At 40.3% G+C, this 14141-nt stretch overlaps 1 protein-coding gene across 1 annotated transcript in view; it reads left to right on the forward strand.

The window, feature by feature from the left end:
* The first annotated feature begins 931 nt into the window (after window positions 1–931).
* The window catches only part of LOC134211658 (potassium voltage-gated channel subfamily H member 8), a 159460-nt gene continuing 146250 nt past the window's right edge, over window positions 932–14141 (forward strand). Inside the window, exon 1 of the mRNA XM_062688762.1 lies at window positions 932–1778. The gene's annotated coding sequence lies outside the window, so the exon portion shown is untranslated. The remainder of the gene's footprint in view (window positions 1779–14141) is intronic.

Below are 14141 nucleotides of genomic sequence, written 5' to 3' on the forward strand. Positions count from 1 at the left end.
GAGAAATTTGAGAATAAATTCTCAAACAAATTTCCAAAGCAAAACCTTAAAGATTTCTGAAAGATTTTGCAAAGAAATTTCTAAAGGAATTGCTAAAATTATTTCCGAAGTAATTCTTACAAGAATTTACGAAGGAATTTCCAATAGAATTTTCGAAGAAATACTTATTAGAATTTCTAGAAAAATCTGTTTTTTAAAACAAGTTTCAGGGAAAACATTCGATTTGGTGGGTCACGTGCCCAATCGTGCCCCAGCTTAGCTCCGCCAGTGATGAAGCGCTATAGTTGATTACCATATCCACAGTGGAAAAACACCGAATGACATTATTTTGTCGAAAATATGAGCTTGATTTTCTTAAAAGATTGTTTGATGAGACCGTACAGTTACATCGTGTGACGAGTCTGATAATTGCGGTAATAAATATATCTCCACAAAGAGTTAATTAGTTTAAATTACCACGTTTCAATACGACAGTAGGTTAGATGTAACGGCAGATTTTGTCAAACTAAAAGTATTTACCACATATGTGTTAACTACATTTGAACAAAATTTGTCACAAATCAACAACAAAGATTTACATTTACAGCTTGCCATTATATAATTGGAAATAGAGGACATCTAACCAACTATCGTACAATGTTTGAAAGACATTACATGTTTAAAGCCTTACTTCAAGTGTGAGTATGCTAAACAACGCATCAGCCGTTGCAAGTGAATTCATTCTCATCCTATAAAATTTGAAATTAAAATAGAAACAAAACGTGATTTATTTTTCCCTACGATTGATGTACAATCGCTTGGGAACGTCTGGTATGTCATGGAAAGCAGTAGTTGCTGCTCTGATTTTCGGATAACCCTGGATATTATCAAAACAATTCCGAAGCGAACGGGGAGGGAAAACTGTTGGTCTGGATTCGCAAGGACTGCATTCGCTTCGTTCGTTCGGCTTCAGTTGGTTATCAGCTCCCGAGGACGCAGGACGTGCTTCGTTGGCTGTGCTTGGTGTGTGTAGGAATTTTCAAGAAGCAGTATTTTAATATAGAGCTACCTTATACACAATCGTTGGAGTTTGCACAATCGTTCCCTAGATGGATTTATGTTGTGTGGTGGAGCAAGGTTGCTTTTTCTAATGGGGGATTATTGCTAGATATCAACCATTCAGTGTGATACTGTTCTGATGCGAATAATTACCTTGCGGTTCGGTGTCAGTGTGGCCCCCGGAAGAGGGTGAAAGTGAGAAAGTGTCTGCAGTCTAACCGACACAGGTTGTTTGGTGTGTGCCCTGGAAAAAAGTTTGGCGGGGATACTTTTGCTCCACATACTTTCCTCCTACTGGATAGTAAGCTGTTTCAGTAGCTAACGGCTTGAGCTGGAAAAAGATATCAACGTGTTGTGACCACTGTTGCAGAAAACCAAAGTTATCATCCAGAACCCTTGGAGTTAAAACGAATATAACTGGGGGTGAAAGCGTGAGCATTAGTGCCGAGTTCAGGAAGAAGAGGGTGAGGGTGGTGCTAACCTAGCCAAGAAGTGATACCGCCTGCGGCTAGAATCCAGACCTCAGAGTCTAGGTGAAGTGAAACATCAAATTTTCCAGAGCAGCACCGCGAATATTCGCTTCAGAGGAGACTAAATCGCTTTAGTGATCTTTCGACTTGATATGTAATAAATTTTGGGATTCGTTTTTCACGCTTGGAATCAACAGATGCTAAACTCATTCGACCGCTGAGCGGGATAAGGCGGAAATGAGATAAAAATAGCGAGCAAACAGCCTGTTGGTAAGTAAATCCATGAACTCTAATTTTCATCCGATTTTTGGTTTCTTTCAACTTTCGCTTTCTCAAGTTTACCTTCCAATTTCCAAGAGTGCAATCACAAGCCTCCGCTCACAGGTAGAAGATATTATCACGTTTGGGGGATAGACTTTTGATAGACGGAATGAGAATTCTCGTTAGCTTGATCAATCATGCAGCGGGACATATTATGTATTCATTCACAATGGTTGACCTAGAAAATATGCTTGTAGAAAATGACTGGAATATTGAAAACCGAAAAAAGCTTTGCTTTTTATGAATTCTTTTTAGATGCATGGTTTTAAAGAACAAAATAGCGATGCTGTTCAAAGTGGAACTTACTAACTAATAACACATTCGCATTATTGTACGGTATTAGTTTCTTAAAATTTAGCGCCAAAAACCCATTGGATATTGCTTTTAAATGTTATGTTTGAATTTTTGTGGGAGCCACTTATTTCAAAGATCCTTTTCCTTGATATGAAAGAATTGAGATTATTCCACTTACACCCAACCAGTGGACGGTACATTTTAATACAGTTCTGCAAGAGAACCTTTACAGAAACTAATTAAAATTTTGGCATGTTCCATTTTGTATTATTTTAATACAGTATCTGTAAAAGCTTGCATTTCTTGTATTAAAGCCTTGCAAAAATGACATTTCCCGTCAAAAAGTGTATCACGTTTTTGCCTTTCTCGAGCAACAAAGTTGTAGCGAAAGGCTATAATCTCACTCCAAGAACCAACTTTTTATAGAAGGCTCTTAGACCCATAGTGTTATATACCAATCGACACAATTTCAAAAATATTTTTTTTTTAAATACGAGTCAAAAATATGAGTTATTTGGGAAAGTTGACGTTAAATAAAGTAAAACAAATTTTTGATGGGAAAGGTTAAATGCATATGCCAAGATTTTGAAAGATTTGTTTTTTACTGGATCAGGAAGACAATTTCTTAAATATATGGAAGTGTAAGTGATTGTTTTATTCTAATCATTGAATCAGCTGTAAACGGCTGGAAGGTATAGTTTGTCAACAGCCATTTCTACTTAGACAAATTAGAAATAAATTTGCCGCATTTCTTCTCACCTTGAACGAAACATGTAAAAATTCCATTAGACTTTGGACTTCTATCAGAATATTTTTTTTCAAGATTGTCAGTTTTATTCAGTCTATTTATTGCCTTCCTCGTACATTAAGGTGTAACGAAAAAGCTGTATATTTTGGTTGTTCGACTGGATTCTAATGTGCTCATGCACTTCTTCTAAAATTCTGGTCCCTAGCTTAGGCTAAGGTCGGGGTCTCCAGTAGCCTTGCGAGCAAAGGCGTAGGAGTGCCAATCCGAAGATGGCGAGTTCGATTATCTGTCCGGTCTTGGATGTTTTCGGGTTGGAAACATTCTCGATACCCTAGGCATAGTGTATCCATTGTACTTGCCACACAAGATATATTCTCATGCATTGGCGGGCATGGAAAGCATTCAATTAATAACTGTGGAAATGCTAATGCTAATAGAATAAAGTTGAAAAGCCGGTCAAGCTCCAGTTGGAATGTAGAGCCATTGAAGATGAGAGAGAGCTTAGGCTAGTTCACCGACTGGCTGGCTGATCCACTGCTCCACTGCCAAGTTGTCTTGGTCCCTCGAATCCTCCTGACTTTCACGGCGTCGAGGATGGTCCACCAGTTCCGGCGGAGGAAACTTCCATACTTCCGCTTTCGAGCATTGTGCCGACTTCGTCTTCGGGTTGCAGGGGTGGTCCGACAGTTTCGGTGGTGGATGACGTCCGCACTGGTGGTGCCCTACATACCCGTAGCACTTCCTTCCCCTTTCTTCTTTCTACAACAGGATCGAGTGCCGAGGTAGGTCCGACGATTCCGGTTGACAGAAGAATCCCGGTTCACCGGGGCCCAGACGACCCAGGCCCAAACACTGCTCACTGCGCTGGATTTTCCTCCGAACCAACGCTTATTTGTTGATCCATTCTCCATCCACGCTGCAGTTCTGATAGTATTTGTGTCACGACTCTGCTTATCGCGTTCCACGTATCTTCACCGTGACACATTCGCTCTGCAATTTTGTCCGATCTTAGTGCAGGGATTCCTCTAGGTGCTTCCGCAAACCTCGGGCAATCGAATAACACGTGCTCTGGAGTCTCATCTACGTTGATACACGCCGGGCAGAAAACAATGACGCATGGCCACACCGGTGCAGATATTGGCGGAAACCGGCGTGTCCGGACAGGAACTGAGTGAGGTGAAACCGTTTTGGTAACACTCGATATCCTCTGCTAGGGTTATGCAGATTGGAATAATCCCTGTGATAACGCAAACTGCCTCCGACGAAATGGTTCGGTACGCCCTCGCGACTCGGACGGGCGCTGCTTCTAAGGCTGGGACTCCGTACCTCAGTATCAAAGATGATACTGCTGCCAGAAGACGCCCAAGTTCGGCATGACCCTTGCAAACGCACTGACATTTTAGCCGCCTTTTAGCAGGAATAGTGCACATGGGAGTTGAAATTCCACCGGTCGTCGATCATCACTCCAAGGCAGGGACAGAAAAAGTCATTTTAACTACACTCAAATAGCTGACATCCAACACACAATCAAATTGCTAGTCCTTCCTGGATTTGAATGTGCGAATGAATAGGACGGCATGTGCACGAACAGTAGCAAGCGTCGACTCTCGGTGTCAGCGTTGTTTTGTGCGGTGTCAAAATGAATCTTCAGCTCGGCACATTGATATTCAATTTGAAATCTCAAAATATGAATATCATTTCATACTGCGGTGCATGGATTCAACATTTTGAAGTCAGATTCCTAAAATATATGCATCTGTTTAGTATATAGAGTAAAATAATCATCATTTATCGGTGCAAATCAACCGCAATTCAAAATATTCATTTCAGCTCCGGTAGATATTCATTTTTTACGCTCGATTATCAATCGGCTATTGAGGATCGGGCGGTAAAAAGGTATGGAAATTTTACAGCATGCTGCGAGATGTTCGTGCCTGCATTGTCGAGCGTCTGATCAAAACAAACAAGAATCAATGACGAAGCTGCCTACTGAGCGTCGATGCAACTGATAGTAATACGAAGATTTCCGTTCTTGCTCCTAGGTGTCTCAAAGCCAGCACGGACGGTATGTCGTGCCCTACCCAGCAGGAGAAATTAACTCAATAATACCTCATTCTGTTATTGATACCATGTCCATAATCTGTTATGAACTAGCCTTGCATAAGATGTAAAATTTATATGCACAATACTTATACAATATAATACAATACAATACATAACATCGTTTCTGTTTTGTGGTAAGCAAGCTGCAAGCTGGAGAGTAATCCATCGGTCGATTCCGCCATCAGCATTTCTACTGCTTCCAGCGACTCTTCGGTTATCGTAAGGACGACATCGTCTGCGAAACCGAAGATTTCCACGCTTTTGGGCCACGTCAGTATTAGACCTCATTTGTACATAACGTTCCACAGCGTTGGGCTTAGTATTGAACATTGCGGAACAGTAACCCTAATCGACTTCTGCCCTGTAAGCTTCGTAAACCAGAATCCGGTTCTTGAAGTAACTCTTAAAGATTATACACAAATAGTCAGGGACCCGCATACCGTGCAGCGGTACGGCGATGGCCTCCCAGCTGCCACTGTTAAAAGCGTTTTTGACGTCAATCGTTACTATAGCGTAGAATCGATTGCCGCACCTTTGCTTCTTGGACGCTCTGAAATTTCAATGGCCGTTCTGATTACATCCACCGTCGATCTGCTTTTTCGGAATTCGAACTGCTGTTCCGATAAGCCGGTCTCGCTCTCCGTGAACTGCGGCAGCCGATTAAGGATAATCCTTTCCAGCAGCTTCCCTAGTGTATCCAGCAGGCATATGGGCCATCATGATATTGGTTTCCCCGGCGGTTTCTTTGGTTTCAGCAGCAGCTCTAGTTTCTGGATTTTCCACCTTTCCGGAAAGTTAGCCATCTGCTAGGCATTTCTGCAGCACTATCCTGAACAAATCTGGAAACGCCAGTATCGCAGTTTTTAGAGCCACGTTTGGAATTCCATCCGGACCTGGAGCTTTCTTCTTCTTCAGACCTTTCACCACTGATGACAAGTCGTCGTTGGAGACTGCGTGCGGTGTAGGCGGCCATGTCGTAGAATCATGCTGCGGGAAAAAACCGTCCACGATGATCTGCGTCGCTGGACCCCTGATCCTTGCTGTTGCGATCCGATAAGCGTTGCCCCAAGGATTTGCGTCAGCTCCCCGGCACAACTCTTTTGAGCTTAGAGTGAATGTCATGTACAAAACGTGTCATGCACAAAACGCTCTTAAGACCGATAGTCCTCTACGGAAATGAAACTTGGACCATGTTCTAGGAGGACTTGCAAGCACTTGGAGTATTCGTGCTTAGGATAATCTTTGGCGGTGTGCAAGGAAACGGTGTGTGGCGGCGAAGAATGAATTACGAGCTCGCCCAGCTCTATAGTGAATCCACAATCCAAAAGGTAACTAAAGCCGGATGGGTACTTAAGGCAGGGCGTTGCAAGAATGCCGGACAGCAACCCTGCGAAGGTGGTGTTCGCTTCCGATCCGGCAGGTACAAGAAGACGTGGAGTACAGCGAACAAGGTGGGCTGACCAGGTGCAGAACGGGGCGAGCGTAGGGCGCAATCAAATATGGAGAGATGCCGCCTCGAGCCGTGTATTGTATTCTTTATTCTTTATTCTTTATTTGGAGCAGGGAAAAGCCCGCTTGAGTAGAGCAAAATCCCTTCCTCAAGCGGGCGCAAAACCTCCTCTTCTTTTATATCAACAGAAATTACAATTTCCAACAGATACAATATTTCTTAAGACTATTACAATTTTACAATTAAAGAATAGGGGTAACGGCTCAAACCTCGGCTCTCATAAAAACCAGCGAAAGTCTCGAGAGAAATGGACAAAACGTCGGCATCCTTGTCCCTATCAGGTGGATAATTTTTCAGCCCACTTGGGACGAGTGATTGCTGATTTCGAACATACGAGAGATAAAGACGGGTTGCTGTTTATAGTGCCAGTCATTTTGCTTGCGTTGAATAAAGGCAGCATGCAAACAAATAGAGAAAATCAAATCATCTTATTGAGCGTGAATTCTAATTGGTTGCATATAAAATACTACCACACTGATTGTGAGAGTGCGTTTTAGATTCCCCCAATAGCACACTTATCAAGGACATGCTAACGAAAATACTATTATATGAATCATTTTTTCCCAAATATTTACCATATTTGCATGTGAAGAGGTTTAGAAAAATGAAAACTGTATTAAAAACTGCAATTGCAAAAAAGGCTACATGTTCTAGCCCTCATTTTGTGCCTTCAAACAAATTGCATACGTTAATTATTAGCTGCCGCATAATTTTGAGATTTACTGCTAGGTAAAACCATGGCAGTTGTGTTGCTCTCGCTCTCGCGATACTCTCAAAGAAACTTTTTTCCAAAACGTCAACAATGCTTTAGGTGGGGATGATGCATACCGCACTACTGAAGAAAGCCAATTCTAAAACTTATTCAAGGCAATTCTTTGCTCTGTACTGTGCATAAACAGTTATAACTGTGCCAACTACCTGATATTACACAATTATTCATAAATACAATTATTGGATGCTTGTTTTTAACTCTGCCTGCATTGAAGTTTCATGATTGGTACGTGCGTTTGATTCCACTCCTCTCTATATCGATCAGCTGTTGTGAATCCTCTCAAAACTCTCACATGTTTCAACTTCCCGAGTTGAAAGAATACTTTTTCGGTATCATTTTACAGATTAAAATACTTTTTGCAAGCAATAATAAATCTAAATTATGATGAAGGTATTTGTCAAGTAATTTGACTTGAAATTATGCACATGAAATGACGTTGAAAGTTTTGTTTAATAAAACATACAATCCATTGTATCTTTCCATTATCAAATGAGAAAATGTTTGTAGGATTCGTGCGAAAGATGATAAAACTAAATATTCTTACACTAATTGAATCATTTATTTGCAAAATTATGAAGAATATGGTGCATCGAACCACGAAAGGTTGATGCTTGAATTGTGTTTGTAAGCCGTAAGGTAGGCAATTATTTTTGGTATGTTCTGCGAATGAAAGCGATTATATCGTGATTCGAGAAAAGCATCATGAGGGCCCATTTACAAACTACATGACGTTTAAGGTTGTGGGAAGGTACTTGTCTGAGCGTTAAGGACTTTATAAATTTCAGAACCCTACCATACATGAAGCATTACTAGATGCTTGGTGTGGGTTGAGTTTAGCGTTATGTAAATTGCGAATGAAACTTAACCGCTGAGTGGATTAACCTGTTTTTACAAAAATTCTTAGCAACCTAATCGCAAGCATCGGATATTCTATCTGCAGCTTTCGGTTATTTTCTCCAGTACGGGTTATTGATGAGAATGTTTTGATTTTAGAGTTTCACCTATACTAACGTGGTGCTACAAATCGAAAGCGCATGCCACCATTTGGCTACGGGTGCCCCCAGTATTTTCCAAAAAAGTTTTGGTTAATTATGTCGCTTTACTAATGGAAATTGTGAAATAAAAATGATAGCTGACATAGTGTGGTTGTTATCCATTCATCTGATGTGCGAAAGCAGGTATGTTCATTCAGAAAACTCTTTTATTGAGCAAAAGAAAAACTCTAGCACAGCCAGCCTGCATAAGTCAACGAAACATGGCTGCTAAAAAACCGAGTCAAAGTGATTTTTCACGCAAGATAATTGCTTTTAATAGTTTAAGAAGTGTATAAATCTAGAGTTATGAAGCAGATATGTGTTTGATACACTTTTCTAAAGAAGCAGTGGTTAATATCTCCCTACAAATCGACGTATTATCGCTGAAATATTGAATTATTTGCGTGATGAGTCAATGTTACATCCAGGGCCAACATTACCGCCGGTTACCCTACTTAATGTCTATCCTGACTAACTATTTATCAAAGGGTGTTTGTGTTAGAAGAAGCAAGTATTCGGCAAAACTTTTTCCGAAGATTGGGACGAGAAAGGTGAAAGTCAAATTCAGTGGCACATCGATTGAAGATACGGCTCATACTAGTGAATGGCTCGTTATGTCCATAATTTGTACGAGCACCCTGGAGCAACAAAAAAGAACTGAACCTAAGCTGACGACAAGGCGCATTAAGGTTCAAAAGAGAGAGCAAATAGGAAGAATCAATTCTTGATTGAAGAAGATCGGAAATAAATAAAGCCCTTGATATATCCCGACGCTCGCTCAACAACTCTAATCCAATGAGCCTACAGCGCTCATGGTAACTTGGTAGGTTGTTTGGATCATGCCAGTTGAGATGCCGTAACGCGAAACGAACAAATTTGCGTTGGATTGCCTTGATACGCAATATACTGTTTTGGTAAAACGGTGCCCAAACAACAGAAGAGAATTCTAGAATCGATCTTACCAAGGAACAGTACAGTGCTTTCAAACAATGGATATTCTTGAAGTCTTTAGATACGCGGAAAATGAAACCAAGCATCTTAGAAGCTTTGGAGGACACGAATGTGACATGATCGGCGAAAGATAGTTTTGAATCTAATAGTACGCCCAGATCCTTAACGACGCGTTCTTTTTTAAGATTCGTAAGATTTTGTAGCAGTAGTCAATCGAGGAGCGTTTGCGCGAGAATGAGAATGTGTTGTGACATCAACTCATTGATTCAGTGTTATCTATTTCGATGTAAGCTAGATACATAATAATAATGACTAAAAGAGGACCAATATGGAAGCCTTGTAGAATTCCAGAAGTGACTTGAATGGGAATGAATTTCTTCCCGCTTTATTTTATTATTCATTGGTGGTCGGAGAGATAAGATTCAAGCCAGAAGTCCAGGCTCTATTCCATTTATTTTTGCAATTTGAAGAGTAACATTGGACTGTCAATGCAATCAAACGCCTAGCTAAAGTCAATGTAAAAAGCTTCCTTCTTCGCATTTTCACATTATCGCCATAATTTATCGAATTTAGAACGAACGAACGGCCTTCGAAACACCCATGCTGCCTATTTGTAATTTTGTTTGTCTAAATGATTAGCAAGAAGTTTTTTCCCGAATATGTTTGCTGATATTTGCTGTGCTCCCATGAAGCCTCTTCTATACAGCACATAAACGCTTAAAATATAACAGGCATAAGTGAACTTTATGCAAAGCTGATACCCAGCTTCTGTGTTTCCTAATTCCAGAAACCTACAAAAAGCTTCCGTGCAAAAACTTTTTTTTTGGAAAGGTGGAGAGGGATCGGATGATTTGTGTGTATATTAGAATAAATGTTACGATTTTTGTGCTTTATGTTCAGTAGATGATTGGTTGTCTTTTCCATTACCATTCGCTAACTGTTCGTAAAGGATATGAGATCTTGCCAAACCCATCTTTCGAAAGAAGACCTGTAGATCCGTAGTATTATATACCTACTAATCGATTCAGCTCGACTAGTTGATACGTTGTCGTTGATCCTAGTTTAAAATTCGATATACACATTTGTGCATACAGATATCCTGATGCATTTTCATCTCCTGCGACTTGAATATTTCATCAATGAAATTTACGTAATCGTTCCGGGTCAAGCAGTCTAAAGAGTCCAGATTTTTTTTTAATTATTATGTAAAGCACTGTCTAAAATATTAACAGTTCGAGAAGACGAGTGGAGTGAACTAAAACTATAATTTATACTCTTCAGAGTTTAATATACAGTGATAGGCAAATGCCTTGGATGGTCAAAAATAGATACCAATAGTCTTTTCAATTTTAGTTCAAAGAGAAACTAATATCCAGAAGTGCACTATTATTCTTAGGAAGAATGATTGAATGGATCGGCTGAGTACTGGGCTATAGCACCGTTGATGCTTGCTTGTAGCATCGATGACGGTGGTAATGATGCTACAATTATATTATTTCCCAAGTTATTTACGAATTTTTATCGTGATAAAATTTTACCACAAAAATATGTCTATACTTGTCTACAGCTTTTTCTTCAGTGACGTTTGACGTTTTTGGTAATGCGTTTCGATTGCATCCAGAAAAGCACTGCTGAGTGTATCATTGTCGTTTTGGGTACCACAGCTTGGTAGCGGTTGTTCTTCAATTTAGATTGAGTAGCAATGTCCGCAATGCGGATCACAGATTTGACTGCATCAACTGTTCACTGACTAGCCAACATATTCCGTAGGGAGCTCACACTGATTGCTTGGTACATCTACATGTGGAAAGTTTTTTTTTTTTTTGTCTTTATTAAGGAGACTTTCAGCCTGGCTCGTCTCCGTCAGGCTGGCTCGTCTCCGATGTGGAAAGTCTCATAATTGACCTTACACCTTCTTCTTCTTCTTCATTGGCATTACATCCCCCACTGGGGCATTGCCGCATCGCAGCTTAGTGTTCATTAAGCACTTTCACAGTTATCAACTACGAGGTTTCTAAGCCAATTTACCATTTCTGCATTCGTATACCATGTGGCTAACACGATGATACTTTTATGCCCAGGGATGTCGGACAATTTCCAAACCGAAAACCCTCAGCATGGTCTTGCTTTGTAGCCGCGCATCTTACCGCACGGCTAAGGAGGGCCCAGCTTACACCTTAGATTAGATGAATATGTTAGAGATAGTACGAAGCAGAGGATTGGAAGTGTTTTGGTCAAATTTGTGTTGAGTTTATTTATTTTGCTTGTAGAGCTTCGCGGCATATATTGTTTGTACGTTGTGCACACTTTGTACCACTTACAACCCTTTGCTTTTGCCCCTCCCATTTAGAAATAGTTTGTTCTCTGAATTTCAATATTCTTTTTGTATTGTAATCTACATGCATAACAAAATTGAATTTTTTATCAATATTTTTAAAATGTTATTTAAAAATTAGCTACAGTGGGCAAGTACATAGGTAAGGAAATCGTATGGTTCAGGTTGAAGTGGCCAAAAAAGTTGAATATAGTCCCTGTCATAAGCCGAGTTTAGTACAATTCCATTTAATTCCACCACCTCGTATTACTTTTACATATACGTATTTCGACCTCAACTGTAAGGTCGTCTTCAGTGTCTCGTACTTGACTCGACAAACTGGATTAATTCCTTGATGGTTTGAATTTGCAAAAGAAAGAGCCCATACAAACTATTTTAACATACACTACTTCATGGGAATCCCGAAGTTAATTTTGGGAGTACGTTCTCACAACACGAGGCTTTCGGGCATTGCTTGGCTTCCCCAAGGATGTAAGTCATACTCCCCAGTGATCGGGCAGCCCGGGAACCTCAAACCGGATTCTAAGTTCCTCGCAACATCAACCTACAACAAGGTCACCTGGGGGAGGGAAAAATGCTCGCACTTCCCCAATTCCATTACTGTCGCCTCACCTGCACAGCCATACATTCTCTGGTCTTTTACTACAGCAATGCAAAAACGAAAATGCTGATGTCACCCATTTAAAAGCTCTTAAGCTCATTTTCAGCGTTCTGATTCTGGTAGATTTATTTTCCGGCGTTCTGTACGCTTGGATCTACGGTCGGATATATTGGAACATTTTCGCTCTGAATTTTTATGACCAGAGGGAACAGGAGGTTTGACTGCGACAATTGGGGTAAATCTCCTGCCTCAAGCCATTTCAGTCATCTCAGGCGAGCAGTGTACTCAACGTCACTTGGACCAAAATTAATTTGGAAATAGGAGCTATGAGATGAAGTGGCGAACCGTTCCCCTATATGAATGTTAGTATTGTCGTCTAGAAGTGGTTGCAAATATGTTGCGAACGTAAGAAAACCTCGAAAAAGTGCAAAAACTTACTAACGTAACGCAAAAATTGGACTTTTTCATTTTTTAAAAGTAATCAATCATTATGGGGTATCAAAAACAGACAATTTTGCACCAACTGTGCGGTAATTCATATCATTTTGGTCGCTGGAAATTTATGGAAATAGATTTGAAAATCAGGAGTTGTTTTTCCACTTACCCCAGTGGAATGAGGTAAGTGGAAAATCCAAATCAACTTGACCCTCAATTGTGATGAGTAGAGACGTATAATTAAAATCAAAACGGTAATTGCACTGAAAGTCTTTTTATGAATAATTCAAGGAATTCTTGTAATGGAATGGCTAGTGGAGGGCTGCCTTCTAACACTAAGTGTACGTAAAATATATATGTTCGCCCCAAAGATGAACTTTTCATAGGAAAAATGGGATTTACAGGGTTATAAACTAATCGACTCAGTTTAATGAATTGTGATGATGTCTGTGTGTGCGTGTTTGTATGTATGTGTGTGCACAAAACACGTACAAATTTATCACCTATTTTTAAGCACTTCTCCGGGAATTCCTCCAGAAGTTGCTCCGGGAATTCCACCTAATGTTCTTCCGGGAATTCATCCGGAAGTTCCTCCGGGAATTCCTCCGTGAATTCTTTTTGGAATTAGCCACTTTCACGGATGTTCTGGATCTTCCGGAGTAACATTACGGGTGCATTGAGGTGTCACAGAAGACTTTCATTATTGATTGCATACACAATTCGCCAGGGTAAGGTGGTAACAAAAAAATCACGATGCTCTGATATAAGCTTTTGGAATTGACCACTTTTACGGATGTTCCGGATCTTCCGGAGAGCCATTTCGAGAGCATTTGGGGGTCATAGAATCCTTTTACTATTGATTGCACCAACAATTTGTCAGGATGAATTGCTACTAAAAAATCACGAAGCTTTGGAATGATTTTTTTTAATTGGCCATTTTACGGATGTTCCGGATCTTTCGGAGGACTTTTTGTTGTATTTGGAGGTCACAACAGATTTTCATTGCTGATTGCATCCATAATTCGCCATAATAGATTATTACGAAACGATCGCAAAGCTCTGGAGAAACTTTTGCAATTGGCCATTTTTCGGATGTTCCAGATCTACCAAAGAACCGTTTCTGGGACATTTGGGGATCACAGAAGACTTTCACTATTAATTGCACTCACAATTTGTCTGAATGGATGGTTATGAAAAAAATCGCCAAGCTCTGGGATGAACTTTTGGAATTGGCCATTTTACGGATGTTCCGGGGAACCATTTCTGGGGCATTTGAGGGTCACAGAAGACATTTACTATTGATTGCACCCACAATTTGCCAGAATAAATGGTTAGGAAAAAATCGCGAAGCTCTGGGTTTAACTTTGAGAATTGGCCACTTTTACGGATGTTCCGGATCTTCCAGAGTGCTTTCCGATGACCGCTCGAGGGATAAATTTGCTTAGAGATGGCGTATACAAGATAGCAAATACAGTTGATGTTTCCTAACACTACTCTAATATTAGGTGCCAAATTAAGAAGCTCAAACA

The sequence above is a fragment of the Armigeres subalbatus genome, chromosome 2 (assembly GCF_024139115.2).
Source record: "Armigeres subalbatus isolate Guangzhou_Male chromosome 2, GZ_Asu_2, whole genome shotgun sequence".
Lineage (NCBI taxonomy): Eukaryota > Metazoa > Arthropoda > Insecta > Diptera > Culicidae > Armigeres > Armigeres subalbatus.